Source organism: Ceratotherium simum, chromosome 11 (assembly GCF_057802395.1).
Source record: "Ceratotherium simum simum isolate JZ-2026a chromosome 11, ASM5780239v1, whole genome shotgun sequence".
In the NCBI taxonomy this organism is placed as follows: Eukaryota; Metazoa; Chordata; class Mammalia; order Perissodactyla; family Rhinocerotidae; genus Ceratotherium; species Ceratotherium simum.
The window spans coordinates 40,765,064-40,786,334 of NC_141910.1; the positions used below are offsets into that span (position 1 = coordinate 40,765,064).

At 41.9% G+C, this 21,271-nt stretch overlaps 1 long non-coding RNA gene across 2 annotated transcripts in view; it reads left to right on the plus strand.

Moving 5' to 3' along the window:
• Nucleotides 1-18,705, plus strand: part of LOC147915984 (uncharacterized) — a 78,830-nt gene extending 60,125 nt beyond the window's left edge. For both annotated transcript variants that reach the window (XR_015553664.1, XR_015553665.1), the window contains exons 6-9: nucleotides 729-835; nucleotides 2,942-3,135; nucleotides 9,686-9,856; nucleotides 10,900-18,705. This is a non-coding gene — a long non-coding RNA (uncharacterized LOC147915984). The remainder of the gene's footprint in view (nucleotides 1-728; nucleotides 836-2,941; nucleotides 3,136-9,685; nucleotides 9,857-10,899) is intronic.
• Nucleotides 18,706-21,271: the final 2,566 nt, after the last annotated feature.

A 21,271-nucleotide genomic window follows, 5' to 3' on the forward strand; every position in this document is an offset into this window, starting at 1 on the left:
TCAGAAAATCCTGTTGGCTTTATCTTTAAGATCTTTCCAGAATGTGACCATTGTTCACCAGGTCCTCTGCTGTCGCTCAGATCCACCATCATCTCTTGGATGGATTCCTGCAATAGCCTCCTGGGTCTCCTTGCTTCTACTCTTGCTTCTCTGCAATCTGTTTCCAACACAGCAGTTAGACTGACCCTTTTGAAAGATCATGTCACCTCTTTCTTAAAACATTCCAAAATCTCCCATTTCACATCAGTGCCCTTAAAATGGCCTGCATGATCTGACTCCTATCACTTCTGTGATCTTGGCTGTGGGGTACTCAACTCCTCTAAGCCATAGTCTCCTCACCTGAAAAGCAGAGAAGAATATAATTCTTACCTCACAGGATTGTTATAAGGATTAACTGAGATAATACATGTAATAGTAAAAAATGAGAGTAGTTATTTTGTTGATATTATTAGTAATTATTAAATAATATTAAGTTTAATGCCCTTAGCTTGGAATTCAAGGCCATTTATATTTTTTCCCAATCTTTCCTTATGCTGTATTTCTCATAGTTCTTGCTTTTCTGTGTCTCAGTTTTCTTGCTTATAGAATTTGTAAAATAGAGGTAAGTCTTGCCCTTGCTCACAGGGTCTACACATCAAGATCCTCTTACTGTAGAAGGGGCTGCACAAATAGAAGATACTGTCATTTGTCCCCAAGGACTGAAAGGCTCCTCTTTCTTGTCTCTGCAGTAATAACAACAAGGTGTTTTTCCTTCAAATGTTTCACCTGGGAACCCGGAAAAAAAGTGTATGTTGCTATGGCAACATCAGAAAGGGAATTAGCACCCGAAGAAACTGTAAGTACTGCCCCTGAGCAGGCTTCAGGGATGGGTACTTGATTTGACAGTTTAGAAAACAGCAAAGACCCTTGCTTTCATGCGTTGTGATACCATTTGTCCTTGTCAACTCTGTTTGATTAATTAATGTTCCAGCAGAAAAGAAATGCCATTCATTGTGTATTCTTCTTGGTGCTTGAAGTTGATGGAGCTTGTTTCTTTCATTTAGTTGAAATGCTTCCCATACAAGAGAAACAAAGTCAGCTTGTTAGATTCCCAGAGAATATCCATTCACTCTTAGGCCCAGAGCACAATCATTTCAGTGCAAGTTGTGACAAAAGAGGAAAATGTATCATTATTCAATCAACTTGTAAAAAATCTGGTGTAATGTCTGAGGTCAGCAGATGGATGGACCTGGGAAGATGAAAGACTCTGTCCTAGATCTTTGTTGGTGGACCTTTGAGCCATCGATTTGAGGTAGCCTGTAAGGCTCCTATGTGAGAACCCCGCTCCTTTTAATCCTGCCTCTGCATCTTTGTCCATCCAGAGTTGTCTGTATTGTTGGAACTGGGCAACCTAGGTCGGGAGAGGAAGAGGGAAGAGGTCCTGGACAAAAGTGAGGTGCAGCCAGTTCTCTACAGGGAGATCCCAGACTAATGTCTCCTCATTTTAAATCTGAATAGAAGACCAGGATATGCGAACAACAAAAATAAAAATCTGGCGCAACGAACAGAGATTGGAGCCACCATCAAATACCTTAGAGTAAAGTTAGTCCTTACTATATGTAGCAATTGAATAATTGTTACCATGTATATGGTATTTGGACAGAAATTTAACTTAGCACCTATTTTGGGGGCCCAGGTCATCTGCAAAGCATTGTGCTTGGCGGTGTGATATGGTAGGAGAAGCATGACCTCCACACTCCGCTAGCTTCTTCACACCAGTTGTGTGTCCTTGGGCTAGATGTTGCACTTCTCTGTGCCTCAGTTTTCTCTTCTGTAAAGTGAATGATGTGATAATAATGATAATAATACTTTGTAGGGTTATTGTGAGGGTTGAATGAGATATTATAGATGAAACTAATTGGACTGGAGTTAGAGCCTTGACCCTACATGCTTTCAGGACCATAAAGGGGTGAGAAGAGTATAACAAGATCATGATAACACAATCCCTTCCACTCCAGGTGGTAGGAAAGTAAAGAGACAAATAATATAAATAGTGCAAATGATTAAATGTGCTATAAAGCAAAATGATTATAAAAACAAAGGAATGAGATAAATTTTGACTAAGGAGAAATCTGGATGCTTTGGAGAAGGTGGAATGAGTGGATACTGTTAGTGATGGGGAGGTAGAAGGACCTTCTAGGTGGAGGGGAGAGCAAAAGTCAGGGCCTGGAGTCCAGAGAGCACAGGGTATAGTGGGGAAACCTTATCAGGAAGAGGCTGTCTGGAAGGGCAATGGAAAAGAATCCCATTAGCTTGAGATTGAATGCTGGATGAGTAGTTTGGGTTTTATTGTGCAAAAAATTGGGAGCCATTGAAGTGTTTTTTTTTTTTTTTTTTTTTTTTAGCAGTTGAATGACAATGATCAGGTCTGAGCTTCAGAGAGCGAGCTCATTCTGGCTCTAGTATGTCTGAGGGATGATGGGGAGGGAGACTGCAATACTCTAGGGGGGAAATGATGAGGGCCTTGTCCAGGGAGGCTGGAGGCAGGGGAAGAAGTGGATGTGGGAGATGTTGCTGAGGGAGAATCTACAGAATTTGGCAACTTATCAGATGTGATGGCTGAGGCTGAGACAGGCCAGGCCTAGGCTAGCCTGGAAGCTGCTTGGGAGCCTGGGTGACCGGGAAGATGGACAGGGTAGGGGCCTGTGGTTGTTAAATGACTAATTGGTATCACTTCTGGGTCAGTGGTAGGAAAGGTTAGGGGAAACTGGGTGAAACAGAGAATCACCATAGGCCCCACTAAAGGCCCCTGGATGTGTAGCTCAGGGTGAGGGATCGGGAGACATGGCACCCACACTGTCCAGGTACACTGGAAGATGAAGCCTGAATTTCCAACCCTCCCATTTCCGTCCAAAGTAGGAATTGAGATCTGACCCTGTTTACTCTTGCCTTTCCTCTCCAGCAACCTGTCTGAAGCCTGAGGCTGTGCCCAACCTTCAGCAGTCCATGAGGAAGTCATCTCACATAACCAAGAGGAGGACGCTTCTTGGGGTGTCTGCTGCAATGCCAGCCCCAGAGTTCCACCCTGGTCTAGTCACCAACATCAGGGGGCAGGCACACCTGTCAGCCAGGAGTCGGCATATGGAACTCAAAGAAGTAATTTTTTTTATTATTATTTTTTCCTCATTTCCTTTGGTTCTTCTTGGCTTCATTATCTAATCCTTCAAGAGGAAGTTCCTGAATGCCCTCTATGTGCATGGGATGAGGGCATCCTTATAATATGAATTAGACATTGCCCTCAAGAAATTTATGCTAGACATTTATGTTGCTTAGTATCCTTTCTGGTCTGTTAATAGAAAAAGAGCTGCCCTAGGAAAGTTAACAGTTGATGGTTGGCATTGTTTCTGGTTAGAGTCTGCAGTCTATAAATCTAGTCCAACTCCCTTATTTTACACACAGGAAATGGACTCAGAGAGGATGTCAAACGATTTCAAAGATGACACAACTAGGTGGTGTCGAAATTGGGTTTGGAACCTTTGTTTTCCAGCTGTGTCTTTTGAAATTCCTCTTTCTCTCTGGGGCTGAAAACCCCAGAATAAGTTATCATAAAAATATCCTAGCATAAAATCTCTTTTTTTGGCGGGGGGCGGTGGTGGTCAAAGAGTAGTAACACTAATTGTATTTTATTTATTTTATTTTTGAAATATTTTTATTTATCTTTGACAAATAAAAATTGTAGATATTTAAGGTATACAATGTGATATTTGGATATATTTATATGTAGTGAAATGAATACCACAATCAAACCAACATATCTATCATCTCTTGTAGTTATCTTTTGTGTGTGTGTGTGGTGAGAACATTTGAGATCTACTCTCTTAGCACATTTCAAGTATATAGTGTATTATTAATTAACTATAGTCACCATGCTGTACATTAGGTTTCCAGAACTTATTCATCTTATAACTGAATTTGTACCTTTGACCAACATCTCCCCATTTCTCCCACCCCCCAGCCCCTGGTAACCACCATTCTACTCTCTGTTACTATGAATTCAACTTTTTTTTTTTTTTCAATTTATTTTTCCCCCAAAGCCCCAGTAGATAGTTGTATGTCATGGCTGCACATCCTTCTAGTTGCTATATGTGGGACACGGCCTCAGCATGGCCAGAGAAGCGGTTTCTCGGTGCGCGCCCGGGATCTGAACCCCGGGCCGCCAGCAGTGGAGCGTGCGCACTTAACTGCTAAGCCACGGGGCCGGCCCTCAACTTTTTTTTTTTTTAGATTCCACATATAAGTGAGATCATTTGATATTTGTCTTTTTGTGTCTGGCTTATTTCACTTAGCATAATGTCCTTCAGGTTCATCCATGTTGTCATAAATGGCATGATTTCCTTCCTTTTTAAGGCTGAATAATATTCCATTATGTGTATATACATATATATAAATATGTATATATATATTTCTTTATTCGTTCACCTGTTGACAGACACTTAGGTTGTTTCCATATATTGGCTACTGTGAATAATGCTGCAATGAACATGGAAGTACACTGTCAGTTCGAGATAGTACTTTTATTTCCTTTGGATAAATACCAGAAGTGGGATTGCTGGATTGTATGGCAGTTCTGGAATCCTGGATGGATTTATTCTTATTCCATACACAATTCTAACAAGCTTGTTTACCTGGTTTCCAACTCCATATCTGATCAAAAGTAAGATTCATATATAAAGCATATATCTATACCTATGTCTATCTCTGAAGTATTGGGTAGGAAGAGAAATTCCTAAGTTTAATACAAACTTGGAAAGAAATCTCTCCTACTACACAAAACTGATTGACTTGGTTATATTTCCTGTGTTGCAATATCAAGCATCTGTAGTTTTGACTGTTTCATTATTTCATGCTCATTATTGAGGATAAACTCTCAATAATCAGTGAGCTTCTGCTAATCCCCGTAGTAGATAGACCTCAGGATATACCATTATTCTGGGGTCTAACCACTTACCCAATGCTTGGCTCTCTCTTCATCATCCAGTAGTGTCAGTATCACCTCGTGCGAGAAAAGGAGAATCATGTGCCCAATTCCAGAGCTACTGAGTCAGAATCTGCATTTTATCAAGACCCCAGATGATGCATATTCACGGTATAATCTGAGAAGCACTGATATAGACCATCATAAATGTTCCCAGTGAGGTCAAACTTATGCATCTCGGAGAAGCCCATTTCATCTTGGCAGATTCTTAGAAGGCTGATACTGAGCCAAAATCTGACCTTTTGTCTCTTTCCCTTTCATTCCTGGTTTCACATCCAAGGCCTTACACAAGGCCACTTCATTTTTTCTTGACAGTTCTTCAAATGTCTCAAAGCAGCTTATCCTCCCTGAGAGTTTTCCAGGCCAGTATCTCCTAGAATTTGTGTCAGGGAATATCAGTTTTGTAAAGCGTTCTGTGGAAACAAGTGGTTCAGTGCTCACATAAATTGCAACTATGTTTCGCTTTGGAAAGTTTCATTTGAGGTTCTGAGAAGTAAGGAAAACAGCTTAATTTGGCCTACTCCAATTTTCCCAAACTAATTTGTTTAGGAAGACTTTTCCACTCATGTACCAACTAGTAACATTGTCAAAATTTGAAGAACATATTTTGGGAAATGTGGCTGTTAGCTGGAGTTTCTTCATGTGCTCTGTGGCAGGCTAAATAATGGCTTCCAAAGATATCCGGGTTCAATATCTGAAATCTGTGAACATTCAGATTTACATTACATATATTACATGTATGGCAAAAGGGACTTTGCAGATATGATTAAATTAAGGATCTTGAGATAGGGAGATTATACTGGAGTATCTTGATGGGCCCTAAATGTAATCACTAGTGTCTTTATACGAGGGAGGCAGAGGGAGATTTGACTACAGATAGAAACAGGAGATCACAATGGAAGTGAGATGTTGGAGTGATATGAGGGAAGGGTCACTAACCAAGGAATGCAGCAGGCCTCCGAAGCTAGAAAAGGCAAGGAAACAGGTTCTCCCGTAGAGCTTCCAGAAGGAACCAGTCATGCTGACACTGTTACTTCAGTCCAATGAAACTGATATCGGACTTCTGATCCCCAGAACGGTAAGAAAATACATTTGTGTTGGTTTAAGCCACTGTTTGTGGTAATTTGTTATTGCAACATAGGAAACCAATATGATCATCACATCACTGCCTACTCAAACACTCCAATGGCTTTCAATTACCCTTAGGAAAGAAAATCCAAGCTCCTTACTACGGCCTGCAAGTCTGTACCCAGTCTCCCTAGCCCTTTGACCTGAGCCCTCCCGCTCTCTCTGGTCCATGGTGCTTGAACTGCACTGCTCTTCTTTCTGGTACTTGAACCTGCCAAACTCAGTCCGGTTTCAAGGCCTCGCACTGCTAATCCCTCTTATTTATTTGTTGACCTATTTATTGTCTGTTCTTTCTCTGCTCTGAAGAGGAGAGAGCCTGGCACATAGTCAGTGCTCAGAATACACTTGTTGAATGGATAAATGGATAATTGAATATGAAATGTGGTCTCAACTTTCTTTGGCATCCTGGTTGCTTTCTTTGGAATATGTTCTAGTTGGTTTATGTCTTTAAAATTATAATTTCCAGGGCTGACTCCAATATTATGGACCTGGTCTCACGATAGTCAAGCAAAGCAGAGATGATATTTCTCGAGAGTTTTAGGGAGCTTGTGTTTCACAGTTAAAAGCGTAGTATACCTTTTCGTGTCTGAATTATTTTGTAATACATTTTTTAAACAGGAGCAAGGTCTGAACCTCTTTTTTAATATTCATCACTAAAATCTCTTATATTTTGCTTGTTTTTCTTGTTTGGTGTCTGTCTGACCATACTAGAAAATAAGTTCTATGCTGACAAGGACTTTGCTATTTTTACAAACTACTGTATTCCCAGTGCCTGAAGAGTGAGTAGCACAGAGTAGATGTTCGATAAATGCATGTTAAGGAAATGAATATATGAGTAAATTAACTGCTGAGTTTATTCACTCAGATATTGGCCAGAAATCAATTTCAAAATTATTATTATTTTAATGATTTCTGGGAAGAGGGACCTAGATGCTTATGAAAATCCGTTTCCTCCTTTTCCTAGGTACACAGCTAGATTACATTCTCAGTTTCCCCCCCTGCTCAGTGTAGCTAAGGGAACGTGAGCAGGAAAGTTATGTCTCTCTTCCAGGTCTGCTGTGTTAAACTTCCCAAACCTAATTCTCTCTGCTCCTTACCCTCCTGTGTGTGACATGTCGATGCCAGGACAACACTGAACGCCACGTGTTGAGGCTGGCAGAGTCTCTATCAGTCTGGGGCCCCGTACAATTTTGTGGAACCAAACAGGAAATGCCTTGAACTATTTATGTGAGGGAGAAATATACTCCTATTGCACATGAACCTGTTATATAGGTTATACATGTATACATCTTTGGGTATATTCGTTACAGCAGTTAGCTTATTCTAACAAATAAATTTGTACAAATAAATACTCTAAACCTATTAAAGCAGTTAACATGAACAAAGAGCTAAGACAGACGCAGGATAATATTTTCATTACTGTCTTTATTTTTCCCTGTGTCCTATTGGTGAGGTCCCTGATTACACATGACAACTTGAGGAATGGGTTATTGGACAACTAGGTCACCCCTAAAATATGCCCTTAAACCATTCATTCTCTCTTCTAAGCAGCAGAAAGCAATATCCCTGCTTTAGCATTTCTTTCTCATCAGGGTGATTTATGGAAGCCTCTGAATTACTGGGTTTGCAGCAACGTTTGGCTGTTCCTTAGATGCCAATACAGTGTCATTAAAGAATCGACAGTCTTGCAGTTCCCCTCACACACACCCTCATTTGCAAAAGCATGTGTAAGCACTGTGAACCCCAGAAGCCCTCTGCGAAAAATCAAATCAACGATCTGATGTGTTTGGCTAACGTAGATGGAGGAGGTTGGAAGCAAAATGGATGGAGCCCATTACAGGTGACACATGGCTCTTCACCAACAGTGTTGCACAAACGTGCAATTTTGATCCATAATTCAGAGTATATTTCTGTCTCTTCCCTTATTTGTTTTCTGCAATATCCCATGAGGTGGGTTGGCACATATTATAGTTCCCATTTTGTGGGGGAACTGAAATTCAGAGGAATTAAGGAGAGTACCCTCTTTTGGGGTGAGTAACAAGCTCCTATGGGAGAAAGGGGGCAACATCATCAGATGGGTTGAGCTGACACCTCCTGCATGAACATCCCATTTCATTGGGAATGACAGTTAGGACTAGGGTCAAAGCAGGGAAGAAATGGATGTGCTTTAGGGAGATGTGAACATCCTGAAATTACAAACAGTCTTTATGTGTGCCTGTGTGTATTTTATTGGAGAGAGGGTCCACAGCCTTCAACCAATTTCTGAAGAGGCTAGAAACCCCCAAGCGGTTAAGAAGCGTTGTTCACGTTTTCTGTGGCTGCAGATCGTCTTGGGCTCTATCTAAGGAACTGATATCCAAGGCCTTGCGGTGGGAAAATAGTGCTTTTGTGTAAGAGAAAAGGGGCACAGAATCTTCTTAGGCAGGGCTAATTTCTGCCTTGTGGATATTTACTTTACTGCGCAAGACAATATGAATATCCAATCCTATAATCCCAGAGAATTCCTCTGGCTCCATAGTGATCAGATTTACTATTTTGCCAAAAAATAATGAAGAAAAGCTTACCATTCTAAGAAGAAAATGCTTAGCATTAACAAAATTATGTGGCTCCATCCCAGGTAAGGTGTATAAGACTCAGACAGCTTTTATCTTGTACACTGGTGTTTATATATTGGGAAGGTTAGCTTACTGAGTTACTGAAGGTAGCCAGAGTTATTGGGGCACCAGATAAGGGAAATAGGGACTTAGGCAGTTATTTTGTAAGCACTTCTTTGCTTAGAATTTTGGAGGGGTTGACAAGATCGTACTCACAACTCTGGCTACGAACATGCCTGTCTCAGGGACGGTTTCACACGTTTTCTGAACAAGGTGCTTAACCAAGTGTGGACCATGAATGGAGCCGTCACTCTGGGAGTGCACTGTGCTCACGGTTCGGGGTCTATTGAGGGAGAGAGTGTGATGGAAGAGAGGAATAGCCCTGAGAGCTGCCCTAAAATGGGGAAATTATAACGTTCATTTCCTTTTCTTGAAATTAAACGTTGGGCCTGCTTGGGGCACCAAGGGCAAGCCCTGAAGCTGGTTGCTGACACTAGCCAGTTGTTTGTATTTTGGCCTTAGGAGTTGACTCTAGGGAAGCTCCTTTCCCTAGCTTAGAAATGAAGTAACTGAATTCTCAGCACAGTGTTGATTCGGGGAAATCATTTTGGTTTGCACAGTTTGGGGTTCTGAGCACAGAATGTAATCAGAGTGGCAGTGATGGGGTCAGGCACCCCAGGAGGCTGCCTGTTCTTTTTGAGTCTCTTGTCTATGTGCTTTAGTAAGAGATTAGAATTTCCTAGATGCCATTCCATGATTGCTGGCAACTTTATAGCAAACAGCAACTGGGTCTAATTTTCCACTCAGGATGTAAAAGTATGTTTAGGAAACTGAAGTGAAATGCAAAATATGAAGAATATATCTTCTTTATGTTCCCCCCAACTTCACTGTTTACCCACTGATTGTGAAAATACTCTTCATCTTGACATTTATCTCTTTACCTTTCTAGAACTTATCAACTCATGTTTCGGCTACAAATACATTGCTGTGGCATTGCAGCCAGTCCTGAGTTCTCACCCGTATTCTAAGTCTCAACCTCTGTTGTTGGCCAGATTCTTGCACGTTTTGCTGCTGCTTAAAGGAAAGAGATTGGGATTCAAAATCCATCTGCCCAAACAAGGTATGTATGTATGTATGTGTATTCATATGAGCAGTGGAGCAAGGAGTTGGAGACACTGGAGACAGGATAGAGATAGACAGGGATACAATTTGTGGGGCTCATTCTTTAGTTAGAGGATATGAATTTTAGTCCCAAATACCCCCCATGTTAGCTATATGACTTTGGCCAATTCAATTAATCTTTTTTGAGCCTCAATTTCTTTCATTTTTAAAATGGGTGTGTGTGGGGAATCAGAATTGGCCACTTCAAAATATATCTCTTTACCTTGATTATTTTCAAGAACAAAAGAGTCTGAAAGAAACTTTGACCTCCCCCCAACCAACTGCCTAAAAGAATTTAAGATAGAAGGCCTGTCCCCAGGACAGGCCATCACCAGAGGTAACTCTGGGTATGGATAGACTGGGAGGGTCCTTGCTAAGCCCATTCTTGTCAAAGCTCTGAAAAACAAGTAAAAGTAGAAGTTACCCTTTGTAAGAAACATTTACAGTTGTAAGGGAAATCTCCATGTGTAAAGGTATCTCCCTCGCTGTACCGGGGAGGAAGCGGGGATGACCTTATCTCTAGAAACTCTTATCAATGTGGAAAGTGAGGACTTAAATCTGCATACTCTTGTTTACTGTGCTTTTCTGGTAATCTCCCATAGCTGACTCCCCCCACCCCTAACATCCTCCTTTGTCTTTACCTGAATATAGTATTTAAGATGAGAACCTCCACCATTTTGTTGAGTTATTCACTTTCCCTGGGTCTCTCCCGTATATACATGTTATTAAACTTTGTTTTATTTTCTCCTGCTAACCTGCTTTTTTAATTATTTGGCCAGCCATAAGAACCTTAAGGGAAAGAGTGGGGGCAGATTTCTCCCTCTTCCCTAACAAGTACACGCCTTGCCTGCCCCATTGTATAATTATGAAGACCAAATGAGGTAATGCCTTATTCAAATATAAGATGGTATTCAGTCAGGAGAGGTTAGATTATGTTGTGGTAACAAACAATCCTGAAATTTCAGTTGCTTAAAACAACAAAACTTTATTTTTTTCTCACAGTACATGTCAAAAATGGATTGGATGGGATGGCAGGGGGACTCTTCTCACTGAAGTTTCTCTGAAGATTCCATCTTCTTGTGATGCTCCCCTTGCCATGTGCAACCGCCATGTACTTCCGTCATTACTGCATCAGGAGAGGAGAGTGCTGGAAAGTCAAACACTGGCAATTACATATGTTGGCCTAGAAGTGACATTTACTTCTGCTCACATTTCATTGGCCAAAACCAGTCGTATGATCTTATCTAACTTTAGAGGGGATAGAAGTGTCATGCCACAAGAACTTATTGAACTTTAGTAATGCCAGCCATAGGTGGTATTACTGAATTTCATTGATTCTAAGTTGCATTTTTTTTTTCCGTTTTAGTATCTCTGAAATTGGGATGCATTGCACAATCAATATCATTTTCCAATCACCATAAGCCACTCTTTCAAATTTTATCTCTGAAACCAGAATGTATTTTACAATTGGTGACATCTTAGATTTGATGATAATATGGTATTATTGCTATTCTTCCCACAGGCTTGGCCTTTGGTGATCCTGAGGAACCTTGACTGGGGTGGAGTGTGTAACCCCAGCAGTGCTAATGTCCTAATTGTAGTTGTGAGCTATAGTCTAAGGCCTTCCTCTCAGCCTTCTTGAATTTGCTTGTACCGTTTGTGTGGGGTCAGTGGGAGGAGAGTTTTTTGAGGCTTTCTCACACCCCTGGGAATGACAGTCCTCTTCTCCTTTGCCCTGACATTGGACCCCAGTTCTGGGACAAGTCTTTGAGGCTATAAAGGCCCATAAAAGCTTACAAGACAGCAGTTTCCTCAATGGTGGTGACGGCATCTTTTCTGTCTGTCCCAATAATCTCCTAGACATCCAAAGTCTTGCTCTGACGTTGGACCCCAGTTCTGGGACAAGTTTTTGAGACTATAAAGGCCCATAAAAACTTACAAGACAGCAGTTTCCTCAGTGGCGGTGACGGCATCTTTTCTTTCTGTCCCAATAATCTCCTAGACATCCAAAGTCTTGCTCTGATGTTGGACCCCAGTTCTGGGACAAATCTTTGAGGCTATAAAGGCCCATAAAGGCTTACAAGACAGCAATTTCCTCAATGGCAGTGACAGCGTCTTTTCTGTCTGTCCAAACAATCTTCTAGACATCCAGAGGGTCAGGATAAATGCTGATTTATGATTCAAAGATCCTATTCCAGCGGCTGAAGAAGGATGACCATCAGCCTCTGACTGGGCCAGTGTCATGCTCTCTTGCTTTTGAGGTTGACGGCTTCTTTACCTACATCCCACTCATTGCCTTCCAAGTCATTGCCTTGAGACATCAGATACTGCCTTCTCTCTCTTTTCTGGTCTCCTCACCTATAGGCTCCTAGAATGTTTGCTTTGCACACCTGTGCACTCAAACGATAATGGCCAATAAGAAGTAGGAAGAGAGACTGAGGATTGGGGGTTGGAGAGGAGCAGGGAATAGAATGGAGGGTGGACTGAATCTCAGACTGAAGCCATCTGATGGCTGAAGTAGGAAGAAGAAAGCACGGGTCTTCTCCATAGTTTATGCCCAAACTATGTGGATCTCCTGGGTTCTATATCATGCATCATAGTATTTTGTACACATTACCATAAATAACATGATTTTTTGGCAAAAGGACTGAGATTAATCTTCTACACTATTCTCATTTACAGCCCAGGGATCCTTTCATGTATAATTTGGTGTTTAAATCCCCCCATTATAGCCAATATAATGACCTTTATGGGGATTAATGGCTGAATAAAAGGCTCCCATGCCTTTTTTGGGAGCTTCTTGGCAACACGTCTGATTCTCAGCTATACCCAACTCCCTAGCATTCTTGCCTGCTTGGAGACCAGCTGGGGCTGACCCTGGGGCCGGAGAGCTCTCTTCTCCCAGGCTTGAGTGCTATTGGGGAGCTTGGGGTTAGGTTCTTGTCCAGAGCCTTCTTAGCTTGTGGTCCTACTCCGATTTCCTGGGTCTTGACATTTTTCTTCTCCTCTATTTTTAACGTGATTCACTCATTTAAATTTTGTTGGAGGCCAACTTTGAATACCATGGAGTTTGTCGGCCACTCCCTGGTGGCTACTGGGTCTAGACATGCCTGGTGCCTCGCCAGCCTCCTCCCACCCCACGTGACATTTGTGCTCTGAAAGAACTGCATCTCAGGCTTTGCTTTGACTCTCCTCCTGGCTTCTTCAGGCTGCTGCCCAGTCATACTCTCCTGCTGTTGACTCCAAATGGGTTTGCTCTGGTCCCTTCCTGCTGCCGCCCCTTGACGGTATGGAATGTTTCTTTGCTTCCTTGTGTTCCGAGGGCATACCACAGGGCACAAAGCACTGCTGATGCATTCCCAGCCCATGCTGCCACCACCTGATTCTGCCATTGTCTCCATCCTCCTCCCAACATCAACAGTCCTGCCCCGGCTCAGCCACCAGCAAGCTCCACAGTCATGGGCTCTGGTCACAGTTCTTTTTCCTTTTCTCATTCTAACCTGCCTCTGTTCATTACACATTTGAATGGTGCCACAGCTGGCTTTGGAGTTGGACAGAATTGGGTTCAAATATTGGTACTAACACTTATTTTACCGAAGTCAGTTTCCTTAACTTTAAAAATTGAGTATAGCAATGCCCAGTCAAGCACCCACCATACAGTTTGTGCACAGTATTAACTGTTAGTGTGTTATTAATGTGGGAAGTAGAATAATTGTGGTAAAGTTCATGAGATTTAGAGCCAAACAGACTTGAGTTCAGATTTTGCCTCAAGGCTTAACCAATGTCAGTTTCAGTTTCTGACTCCCAGCCTGGTGCTCTCAGTATTTCTTTGGGCTCCTTTTCCACATCTTACTGTTCATGTTGGCAGACGGGGACCTAGCCAACTCCTTGGACAGACCATTGTAAACTGCTGCATCTGAATAAAGGGTTGATTATTATTGCAGGGGGGAGGGTGTGTGAATAATTGATAGTCACTCAGTCCAGACTCTTAACAGGAGAATACTGCCTCTGCATGGCTCCAGGCAGCCCCAGCTTGCCTTGGCTCAGACTATTTTTTGAAGAAGAGCTAGTGACAGAGGTGGGGACTGACTCCTTAGTGACAAAGAGTGATGGGAAAGTTATTAAGGTGTTTGGAAGAAAAAGTGCCCTCTCTCTCTGGACAAAGAAAGAGGTAAGAACCACCATTTGGTTGGGCTGGGATAGAAGGGATGAGCGCATAGGACTTTGGAAATTTGCAACCGGATTGTCTCTTTGCTGAGAAAGCAAGCCAGTGATTCAGCAGTTTTCTCAAATCAGCAGAAGGAGAAGGGCTGAGAGTGTCAGAGATCATGATTCTGAGGGGAGCAGGTTATCTTTTTTTTTGGAGACTTGACAGCAGTCAGGCTAGAGAGAGAGAAGTTTAGCATGGATAATGGAAATTCACATAGAATCCTCCGTCCTGGTTGTCAATAGTGCTAACCACAGCCTCTCTTACGTAGTGAGTCTTTCGTCAGAGCTGTTCAAAGGCAGCAACAATGATCGCTTTGATTTCATCTGGTTTCATTTCCTCTGTCCACCTTGAGGGGAGCTGCAAATAAACTAGGGACCAAGCTAAAAGATGAGCTGGCAAAGCAGGAGAGAGGAGCTGGTTGGTCGGGCCCTGGGTTTTGAGCGGGAGGAGTAGCTGGTGCCGCAGAGAGGGCTGGGAGCAGCTCATACACTCCCGCCTGTCCCCAAAGGTACACAGGCTCACTTCTCCCTGGTTATGTGGGTCAGGTGGGTTCCATACACGAGGGACTTTCACGCTTGGTGTAAACCTTTTGAGTATTGTAGAAGCACAGTGTTCCACTGTAAGACTCAAATTCCTGAAGTGTCCTGCTTTAACTGCATCATAATGTGAATTGCGTTTGGAGTGGACTAGGGAGAATTGCCTTTTAAGAGCTTTTATGTGAACCCTTTTTAGAAGTAGAGAAATCATTTTTAAATTATCTTTTTGTAAAACTCTGCATTTTCCGATTATTCAGTGTGTATGAAATCTCCCTCTGCCGCCCTGCTTCCGATTTAGTCCTCTAAGAAATTCTGATAGCTGCAAATTTGTAATTCTCAAACCTTGTTTTTAAAAATAGTCATGTAATTTCTCTACAAAATGCTAGAATTTGAAGGAATTCTGGATGTGCTTCCTTGCTTTCCCAAAAGACCTTTCTTCACCAGGGGACCCGCTGCAGAGAGTGAGGCTGTGCATTGATGACAGAGAGGACTACCCCAGAGAGCTGCAGGAGCGAAGGAGGCAGAAATACTTGCCAAATGCACAAAAAGAAAAGTTAATAGGACAAGACCCCTGGGTTAGAAACTCACGGTGCTCAATCCCAAGGGGCAGGGAACTTGCTCTTCAGATGATCTTGCTGTGAAAATTTCAAAGACTCAAGGGGATTTATTAATAGTTGGGGCATTGAAACCTTGCAGCATTGCCCTTTTCAATAGTAAATTGTCTTTTAAAATATCTAGAACTCGTACTTAATGTTCTTTACGGATTTAAACCAGGCAAGGAGGCAGTAAATCAGATTATCATCATCCTTGGGAAGAAGAGCAATCTGGAATGTTAATTTTCCAGCTAAAATTACTGAAAGTTTCTTTTGGGTTTGATTTTGCTTTGTTTTTTACAGAGAGAGAATAAAAGAGGAGAAAGCCAAAGGTAAAAAGTTATTTTCAGGAAAGCATGTATTCCAGGTTTCCATTCTTTTTTTTTTTTTTGGTGAGGGAGCTTGGCCCTTAGCTAACATCTGTTGCCAATCTTCCTCTTTTTGCTTGAGGAAGATTGTCGCTGAGCTAATATCTGTGCCAGTCTTCCTCTATTTTGTATGTGGGATGCCGCCACAGCATGGCTTGATGAGTGGTATATAGGTCGGTGCCCAGGATCTGAACCTGCGAACCCAGGGCCACCAAGGCAGAGCGTGTGAACTTAACCACTACGCCACCGGGCCAGCCCCTCCAGGTTTCCATTTTTGTAACTTGGTGAGTTATAACTTATTGTCTCTTGTATTTCCCATGAAAGTATAAAAGTCCAGAGAACCACTTTCAGTGGTGCAAGGGATTTTGTCCCCATATGGAGTATGGACTGTAGGGATTTGTTTAGCGATATTAGCCACCCTGTAATCAGAGAAGAGATTTCCATTCTCTTCTCCAGAAGAGAATGGAGACTGCCATTTCCATGGCAGACCAAATTTAAGGTCATGTTTCATAGCTTATTAACTGTGGCTATGTTGGAAAATGCCTTAATGGGTTTATTTATTTTGATATGTGTTATCCTTTACAAATGCAAACTTCTCAGAACATGGCTGTTGACCGGTTTCTCTTGCAGTGACTGTAGGTCAGGGAGGAGATCTACTCAGGGGAAGGGCCTGGAGTTGGGTGCCAGAGAGACCCAGATTCAAACTGGCTCTGGCACTCATTGGCTCTGTGGTCTTGGAGCCAGTGAGTGCTTGAAGTCTCAGCTTCTCACTTATGTATGTGGAATAATGGCATTGGCCTTGAAGAATGGTGTGAGGATGAGAGTGTGCATGTATGAAATGCCCAACGAAGTGTCTGGTGGTTAGTCTATGACTTCATGGATATGGGATTGGCCCAATCCAGCAACATTTTCTGCTGGAAATTCCCCCCGACAACCTGGTTTAGTGAGACTGCTGATTGAAGTTGGAGGGAAGAAAATTAACTTATTCATGAGTAGAAATATCACATACACAGAATGCCAAGTCCCCTCAAAGACCTTGAAATATCAATTCCAGCTCCCTTTTGTGGGAAATGCTGTAGGAGTTTTAAAAACAGACTCTGCAGTCTTCCCTGGAATCACAGGAGTTGTAGGCTAATTACTGTGTCAGAGGAGTGCCTCATGAGTAATAGTTGCACTCTGAATTGACTCGGGATAATTAATCAGCATAACTTTGTGAACCTTCCATGGCCTTCTTTTCTCAGCAGCAACAACTTGATTAGTTTGGACATATAATAATAGTTTGGTACTTAAACAGAACTGGCTTCATAGTGCTCATTTTCATGATATTCATTTTCTTCTTCTTGAATTTTTTTAACTTTTAATTTTTAAAGACCTGAAAATTCTTCTTAAAAATTCAGAGAATCTTTAGGCTTTAGTTTTGATCATTTGTGTGTTATAATTCATGGATAGAATTTTATCCCCCTGGACACTGCTCTGCAACCACTGTCAAACTCTATTTCTTATCGCTGGGCTCTTCCTGGGCTTAAATATTTGAGGCAGAACCAGTGATATTCTATCACACTGATAAAAGGGGCAGATTTATGTAGTTAAGAGAGCATTAGACTTAGGGTGACCAAGTGGGTATTGGTTTGTCTGAGACTTTTCCTGTTTTTGCACTGAAAGTCTGATATCCTGGGAAACCTCTCAGTCTCAGGCAAGCAGAGACAGTTTGCCTGGACTTGTCCTGCTTTAAAAATGGAAAGTTTCATGTCCTGGGAAACCTTGGGCAAACTAGGGCGGTTGGTACTCTAACTGCAGTGGGCGTGTAGAGACCCAAGTTCTAGTCCTTGCTTTGCTGCTACATAGCCATGTGACATTGGCCAAGTCACTTGCTGAAAAAAATGAGGGAGTGGGTCATATAATCCTGAAAGTCCCCATCAGTGTTGACACTGTGCTTAAGAGGCCGTTTATTACTGGAATTTACCCTTTGTGTCTTTACTTTAGGGTTTTCTTTTCTTCTGAGAGACCAGTATTCAATTTGCTCTGAAAGGTCATGTAAATGAATTCAGGCAACAAACTGGATAAAAATGTTCAGAATATATCTGGATCAAATCTCAGATACGGAGGTAGATGATGCTGATGAATATTGGGATGCCAGAATAAGCAGGTGCTGCTCTTGTTGATTATAAACCAAACACCCAAGGCAAGTATCCTCCATTTCATGGCCAGGGAGGAAATTGGCTGGGATTTTCTGTTTTAGCTAATGTGCAGTATTTCCCAGCAGTGAGCTTGAAGCCTTGGTTGTAACTCTGGAATGAAGCCTCTTTATAAATTGGAATAAATGTTGCCAAGCCAAGATCCGAGTTGGGGTTTGGAAAGACGCTGATGCTTGTTGGGCTCTTGTTGAGTTGGTAGTGTTGGTTTCCAGGGGACCAGCGATCACCCGGTGCACCAAGAACTTCCCAGTTGCCCATCTCATGCTCAGGATCCAGATACAAATAAGACATGGCTCCACCCTTTAGGAGCCCACTGTTTTGCTAGGGGCATGGAATAGAAATTAATTACTAAACACAACATGGCCAATTCTATAATGGGGGCATAAGCAGAATGACGTGGGAAGACAAAGGAGGAAGCGATTGATTCCACTATTCTGCTCCATATGCCAATGGCACCCTGCTCCCCATCCACTAGCTCACACAGGTGTGTCCATATCCCAAAGGAGTGTTATTTGAGGTGAGGCCAAGATGTCCCAAAGCTGTTTTTCTGTGGTTTCATCTTTGGTATAACAGGATAGAATACCATTATTATTATTGTTACTGTTCAAGGCAGAAAATAAAGATAACAAGAATGATTTGAGTTTACATTGACTTTTCCTGAAAGCCTACACCTAGCTTACTTCCTTTAAGCTTTTCAACTTATTAGCTGCTAAAACAGGATGTGCACACATTATAAATGTGTCCTTTTAAAATCCCATGCTTTTGGTTTTAAAGGGATATTTTCGGATGACATGCCTACCCAGACTAGGGAAACTAAAGAAAAAATAAACAAGTGGGACTTTATCAGATTAAAGAGCTTTTATAAGACAAATGAAACCAGAATCAAGATGAACAGACAACCAACCAGCTGGGAGAGAATATTTGCAAAACATACATCTGACAAGGGGTTGATCTCCATAATATATAAAGAACTCACACAACTGAACAACAAAAAAACAAACAACCCGATCAAAAAATGGGCAGAGGAAATGAACAGACACTTCTCCAAGGAAGATATACAGATGGCCAATAGGCACATGAAACGATGCTCAACATCACTAATCATCAGGGAAATGCAAATCAAAACCACACTAAGATACCACCTCACGCCCGTTAGAATGGCTATAATCACCAAGACAAAAAACAACAAATGTTGGAGAGGATGTGGAGAAACAGGAACCCTCATACACAGCTGGTGGGAATGCAAATTGGTGCAGCCTCTATGGAAAACAGTATGGAGATTCCTCAAAAAATTAAAAATAGAGATGCCCTATGATCCAGCCATCCCACTACTGGGAATCTATCCAACGCACCTGAAATCAACAATCCAAAGAGGCTTATGCACCCCTATGTTCATTGCAGCATTATTCACCATAGCCAAGAAGTGGAAGCAACCTAAGTGTCCCTCGACTGACGATTGGATTAATAAAATGTGGTATATATATACAATGGAATACTACTCAGCCATAAAAAAAGACAAAAATGTCCCATTTGCAACAACATGGATGGGCCTGGAGCCTATTATGTTAAGTGAAATAAGCCAGAAAGAGAAAGACAAACACTGTATGATCTCACTCATATGTGGAATATAAACCAACACATGGACAGAGAAAACTGGACTGTGGTTACCAGGGGCAGTGGGGGTGGGGGGGGGCACAAGGGGTGAAGGGAGTCATATATATGGTGATGGACAAACAAAAATGTACAACCCAAAATTTCACAATGTTAGAAACCATTAAAACATCAATTAAAAAAAAAAAAAATCCCATGCTTTAACTTACTCCCTGCAACAGGAGATAGCAAAGAAATTTGGCTTCTGTCATTTTGAATCATTGTTCTCCTTTTAAATAACAGTAAAATGACGACTCCAACATGAAATTTCTCGTTAAAATGGACACCAGTGTAGCCCCCTGGTTAATGGTGTAATAATTTTTGGCATAAAATGATACAGGATGTTTGAGTTTAACTATCTTACATTGGGGGAAACTTGACTTTTGTGTTTTATAATGAGGCTTGAAAATTTATAGAGTGCTTTTCTTCCTAGGAACAAGGAGAATTTTATATATCTTGCTGATTTATCTTCATAACATCCTTGAGAGAAGGGAGGAGGAGGTACTTGAGTCTATGTTTTATAGAAAATGAAATTTGGGCCCAGTACAGGTAAAGGCCTTGCTCGAGAACGCACAGCTGGATAATGAAAAGCTTTTCCCTGCTCCCATATGTCCTCATCTAATGTCCTCTCACTAGGTTGTGCTGTTTTGCTGTGGTCATCAAGATAACTCAGGAAGTCATATTTTGTGATGAAAAAGTTCACTTACACTTATGAAAACTCAAAATACTAGATCTGAGGGGCTACTCCTCCAGATGTCGTTATAGCCGAGGTGATCCTATTTTGAAATTTTTATAGCAACATTCTTTAGGTCTTCACTCTCAGGGGTTAAGGTTCTGGAAGGGTCAAACTCCTTTCTTAAAAAAAAAACAGAATCTTTGGATCCAAACCGAGTTTCACGGTACAATAGTGCATGTTGTAACAAAGCTCCAGCACGCTTCTTTAAAATTGCAAGCAACTAGGGAGCACTGTGCTAGGCAGTGACCTGGGCATGACAGCTGAGGAGAGGTGGGAAGAGTGGGTTAGGGAATATAGGTCCTGGGTCTTCATGCCAACTCTATCATAATCTTGCTGAATGATGTTGGGCCTTAAGGTCCTATCTACTTGTAAAATGAATGGGCTAGGCTACACTGTCCAATATGGTAGCTATTTAAATTAATTAAAATTAATTAAAATTAAATAAAATTAAAAATTCAGTTCCTCAGTTGCAGTAGCCACATTTCAAGTGCTCGATAGCCGCATGTGGCTAGTGGCTGTCGTAACGGACAGTGTAGATGTAACATGTTTCCATCATTGCAGAAAGTTCTATTGGAGAACCCTAGGCTAGACTGTATCAATGGTTTTCCAAATTGTAATTCAATAAATCTCCAGTTCCTTAGGGGCTCTGAGAAGAGTCAGGGAGAGCCCAACAAGCAAATGGGGCTCTGAGTCCCCCTCCCTAGCTTCATTTTCATCTATTTTAAATAAAATTGGGCCGGCCCTGTGGCTTGGTGGTTAAGTGCGCGCGCTGCAATGCTGGTGGCCCGGGTTCGGATCCCGGGTGCGCATCGAGGCACCACTTCTCCGTCCATCCTGAGGCCGAGTCCCACATACAGCAACTAGAAGGATGTGCAGCTATGACATACAACTATCTACTGGGGCTTTGGGGGGAAAAAATAAAATAAATAAAATCTTTAAATAAAATTGGTAAAAATATCTCAAAATTTTGAGACTTCTTTGAATTGCCAGACTTTCAGGGCACTGCAGGGCTATTGAGAGCTGAGGTGGGGCCAAGAGAGAGGATGAGACCCTGGGCCTGATCAGGACCAGAAAGAATAGTCTGTG